This window comes from Centroberyx gerrardi, chromosome 13, assembly GCF_048128805.1.
Source record: "Centroberyx gerrardi isolate f3 chromosome 13, fCenGer3.hap1.cur.20231027, whole genome shotgun sequence".
Classification (NCBI taxonomy): domain Eukaryota; kingdom Metazoa; phylum Chordata; class Actinopteri; order Beryciformes; family Berycidae; genus Centroberyx; species Centroberyx gerrardi.
In genome coordinates, this window is record NC_136009.1 from 13063455 (window position 1) to 13069399 (window position 5945).

A 5945-nucleotide genomic window follows, 5' to 3' on the forward strand; every position below is an offset into this window, starting at 1 on the left:
CTGGGAATGGAGGTTCTCGGGGGAGTGGAAAACAGAGGAGCTGAGGAAGTACCCTCGTGGTGAGAAATTTACTGTCAACGAAAGCACCTGGGCCAGTGTTGAGCAGGGGTAGATGTGGAATATATCAGGGCTTAACTTTGAGAATTTGCTGGTACAGCGGAATGCTGGCGATAAGGCAAGCAATATGCTGGAGATATATGTAGGGCTGGTGCTGAATGTGAAGAGATTACTGCATTTGTTGGGTGACAGCAGGTGACACAGCAACAAACACTAAAGCCAATTTCAAGCAGGTTCTTGGTCTGTAAACCTCACAGTCTCCATGCAGTCTTCTGATTATTCACCATCACCACAACCAAACCGTCTCCTGGAAGAGGCATTTGAAACAAGGTAACACAGTTGAAAAGAACATGACATTCATTGGGGATTAACTGCCAAAACCCTGCGCACCGTCCATGTAAACTATATCTGAGACAACCAGCTAGGCCTACCCATGAGCGCGTGTCTCCACATTTCATTTGCAGCTAATAATATTCAAATTAACAAACTGCTGGTCAAATAGACTGCGCACACTCACTGGTCATTGGAAGGTTAGCAATTGTTCCCTCCATCAAGACTGCAAATCGTTTCCAAAACTTGTTACAGAGGCCATTTACTTGACGCAGCTATTTACAATGAACTTGCTTCCAGCAGCAATGGGCGCTCCTGGACAATCGCTGCCTTCAGGCGCTGTCGGAAATATCACAAAGCACACGTGAACGACCCAACAACGTGTAAATATGACTGAGGAAATGGGCATTTTCTATCATAACGGGTTGCCAACATGAGGCATTTATGGAGCGGAGAGCATGGAAGCCACTGATGGTCAAATTGATGTAATTTGTTATTATATGCTACTGTTTGGCATTCTATGTCAAGTAATTAGCATGTCTGCTGTGTGTTGTGTCTTCACTGTGCCACCGCAGCACGACGTATAGCTCTGTGCCGCTTCTTGAGTTCTAAAATAAAACAACTGCCAACACTGCACTCCTATAGTAACAGGGTAATTTATTTCTAATTGTTTGCGACCAAAACCACTTGAGTCCGGAACGGAAGAAGGAGTTTACGAGGAGCACTTGAAGGCAGCAAATCTCACCGACCTGGGGGCGCGTGGTTTAAAGGGCGCTCCTTGTTGCCAACCATTGGCCTAACTGGGTGATACAGTAGTATAATAGCATTTTCTTACATGACTCCCGATAGTTTCTTCTAACCGTAGAGGGACTGCAGTCAGCCTGTCTTCACGGCTCCCTCGCTGTGTTAATTACGGACAGATGGCAACTCATGTCTGTAAATACTCTAAGTGGATTATCCCTCAGTAATCCTGTGTAAACTACTCCAGTAACTGTGAAACACTGACGGAGTGGGTTAACCACCAATTATGACCAACAGTGAGGCAAGGTAGCCTACATTCAGAGGGCCAGGCTGATACATACTATATGTATCCACACTGACAGCAGGAACCTTAAACATTGTTACTGGTTACAAACTTCAATATTACAGGCTATTGTTACAGTGACCTTTGTAGTCAGTTTGAAGGCAACTACAGTGCCAGGGATGCCACCCATGATAGCATGTAGGCTACTGCTGTTATTGCAGTATCTCTCTTATTTCTAATGTAAAATGGCTGGCCAGTAATGTATAATTTGGTATCATATATCATAGAATTGTATCATAAACATGCAGTTTATTGCTACACCCAGACTCAAAAGCAGGATATAATAGAGCTTACCTTCACCTTTCACCATCACCATCCTCGTGTCAGCGTTGTCATCAGCCGTGAAAACGATACCACTCTGACAGAGGCTTTCCTGGGCTCAGAGGTAAGCTGTGTGTGAACATTTACCTGTGTGCATGATGCAGGTTAGTGCAGTCAGCTAGAATCTCCAGTGTCTACCTGTGTGTACGAGGCGAGCGAGAGCAGTGATGCAGCACCTGCTGATGTATGTGCCTCTGTGTGTGTGTGTGTGTGTGTGTGTGCGTGTGTGTGTGTGTGTGTGTGTGTGTGTGTCTACCTGTGTGTTTGTGATGCCAGTGAGAGAAACGGTGCAGTACCTGTGCCTGTCTATGAAGCCGGCTGTGTGGCAGACGGACTGGCCTGGCCTGGACTGGACTGGACTGGACTGGAGTGATCGGTGCAGAGCAGGAGAATGGTTCTGCTTGCTGTGACCTGGATCTGACTGGAGACCATTGTCCCAGGTGGCACTGGGACCTAGTTGATATAAATACCGGCCAATCACAAAAGCCTCCTACTGAATGAGGCTAACCAAAAGAGGGAGGGGAGAGGGAGGGGAGGGAAAGTGAATTGAGTGAATTGAAGTAGAGATAGAAAGTGAGGGAGTGATTGGGAAGGGGGGGGGGGGGGGGTAGCGAGAAAGTGAGTGAGGGAGAGTAGATAGAGAGAAAGGTAGGGAAGGAGAGAAGGGAGCGAGGAAATTAACTGGGAATGGCAGAGGCAGTGAAAATGTGACAGAGAGGGGAGAGGAGATAGAAAGAAAGTGAGGGGGCGGCAAGAATATGAATGGAGAGGTAGAGATGGAAGGAGAAGTAAATTAAAGGTATGGAAGAAGCAGGGAAAAGAATGTCAGATTGCTTTTTTTATTGAACTCAGCGGTAATATTTACAGTCGATGGCGGTGAGATGAGGAACGCAACTATCTGAATGTGCTGTCATAATCCTCAACTCCCATTTCTTCCACGAGCAGCAGCAGGTCACCTTGACTTGTAGAGAAGGTTGTGTTCTTCTCTCCTCAGGCAGAGTTTTTTCACAGTTGGGAATGATGACACACAGACATCCACACACACACACACACACACACACACACACACAGATTAAGAACAGTGTCATTCTGGGTGCGTTTGCAGGCAGACAGCCATAGGCCTGAGCTGGCTGTGTGTATGTGTGTGTGTGTTGGGAGGGGGAGGAGGAGGAGGAGGAGAGTCTGTAGGAATGAACCTCAGGAGGGTCAATCCAGTTATCACCACTCGCTCAGCCACACCTATTTAGTGAGAGCCAACATCCACTACAACAACAACAGCAGCAACCTGCGGCCCTACCAGCACAACCAGCCATGCCTGGTTGTTTCAATCAGCTGTGCTTTGGCCATGAAAGCGCCACACAAAATTAGAAGACACGGTTATATGACAGGATGGCATGTTTGCCTTCCTACTTGAATTTATTAAAGCTTTAAATGCTGATTTTATGAACTGCTATCAGATGAATGTTGTTAATTCAATGAATTCAATTAGGGAAGAAGGGCAGATGCTTTCTTAGAATGAGATACTGTTTAAGAGTTGATGATATCAGCTGTGTGTGTGTGTGTGTGTGTGTGTGTGTGTGTGTGTGTGTGTGTGTGTGTGCGTGTGTGTCACGTAGGCTGAATTTGGCAGACAATCATGCCCCAGATGGTGATCTATTTAGTCAACCATATTTAGAGTTTCCCAGCCTCACCAGGGAGTCACCCTCAATCCTCGGAACATTCAAATGCACACACACACACACACACACACACACACACACACACACAAACACACACACACACACACACACACACACACACACACACACACACACACACACACACACACACACACACACTTAAACTTAACCCATGGTTGTGACAAACACACAAGTCAGCAGCTTAAATGAGCAAAGACAGACTTAGTAGTTCTGCAAATCCTCCACTGTTAGTTTTCATGGTGCCGTGAATTAGTCTGAGGTGTCCCTCACATCCTGGTGCATCTGTGAAGCTATAAACAATGATACTGCCACTTGGTGTCCAGATGTGCACACTGCACTTTGAGTGAGGCAAAATGGAGTGTTCTTTTGATAATAATAATAATGCTAATAGTGATGATGATGATGTTGATGCGGCCCTGTGTAGCTGTAGAGCTTAACACTGACAGGGTTAGGGGTTCAATTCCCACTGGGGAATTGAACCGATGTGTAGAAGGTATCTCATAATCGTGGGACCATGGCAAACCCTAAATTCATGATATTTAAATGGAATGGATAATGACATTTATTTCATTTAAATGATTACAAGACGCCATCATAAAGACAATTTCTGTCATGGAAAGACAAAGACAAAGTCATTGATAATGATTTGTAAATATAAATAATTAATAGGAAAATCAAGATTTCATTATTATTACCTTTTGGAAATACATGGATACCTTCAATGCTCATTTTAAGTCTGTCTCAGGCCGCATTTGGTGGCAGCATTTTTTGATTGTGTCATCTTCATGCACTTTGTAATGCTACAGCGAGTTAACTTATTCTTCAAAACACCAACATTATTCAGAAAGAAAATGTTAATAATGGCATGTTACTCTCTCTGAGACAGCTGGCACTGGTACGCATGCACACACACACACACCATAACAATATGGTGAAAACTTGCTCAATCACCCTCCAGTATTACAGTCATGCGTGTTGAAATGCCATGTCAAACAAATGCAGTTAGGCGGGCGTAAACACCCCAAATACACACACACACTCACACACACACACACACAGTTTCAACAGGTGCATGCATTATAATTCACCTGATGCAGTAGAACTAACAGCTTTTAGGATGGGAATCCCAGCCTACATAGCTGTCAGTGTGTGTATGTGTGTGGGTGGGTGGGTGGGGGGAGGGAGGGAGAGAGAAAAGAGGAGATGAGTTTGGGAGAGCAACAGCATTTCCCCTGCCTCTCTCATGTCTCTTTTATCAAGCGTTACAAAACAATCCTTTCCTCCTCTTTGTGTCTGTCCCCACATGCCTCCCAGAGCAGACTGCGCACTACTGAACAGAGAGTAAATCTTCCTCTTACCCCTTCTGTTCTCACTTCTCTCTCTCTCTCTGCCACTTTTCTCACTCTATTTACTACGTGGAATACAAACTACAGGCATAAATGTGCTCCTGAATACTCTAAACTCCCTCCTCATCAGTCCCCCTCCCCCTGCTGCTGTGGCTGCGGTCATCCTGCTGACAGGCCGTCGTCATCGGGGTGACAGGCTGCATCTCTGCTGCCGCCGCCGCCGCCGCCTCTCTCCCATCACTTGGGCTGAAGCAAAACAAGCGAAACTAACACTGCCTCGCTGCTGCTCATATAACATTTCATAGGAAGCAACACTCAAGACCGCAGCAGCTGCATCTGGCACTGATCTGTATTCGGTCACATCAAGGCCGATGTTTACAGAAGCAATGTTCATAGGCCTATCAGTTCATGCCATGTTGCTCAGACCCTTATGCTTGGCCTGGCCTTGCGCTGACACTGCTGCAGCTCTGATTCGGCTGCTCAGCCCAAGGCTTAGGTCTTACCAAATCTTGCAGCTTGAAGCCAAAAATATAGCCTTCATTATGAGAATATGGTCAAGGATATCCCCTAAGGAAAAATCACTGCAATATTCCTATAATATTCCTATGGGAACCTAATGTGTGACTGAACTACTCAATAGTGAGTTTATAGTGACCTTATTGCACTTTACTGTATTGTTTTAATCTCCTATATTATCACTATGACATTCCTATAAAGTACTGTACAATATAATCCCATTGATTTATAGTTCTACTGTAATATTTTTCAAAATAAAATGTGTCTTAGACAATTCAGTATGACAATTCACCATGAATTATTCTTTGATGGACCTAATGCACTATGCTGTTATGTTGAACCCTCTCGTGCCCTCAAATCCCCACTAAGGCAGACTGACACAAGTCATCTGCATGCCACGATGAAGGCGGCAGCTCGCTGTACAGCCTGTAGTTGTGCGCGCCTGGGAGCTGTGTGTGGGGCCATCAGGCTGGATAACGGAGGGGCGGGGAGGGGGCGCAACCGGAGCTCTCCTCATTAACGACCACCGACAACCGGGAAGCCTCCTCCTGTAGCATCATCATAGGTTTCACTAACACACTCCCGGGGAAG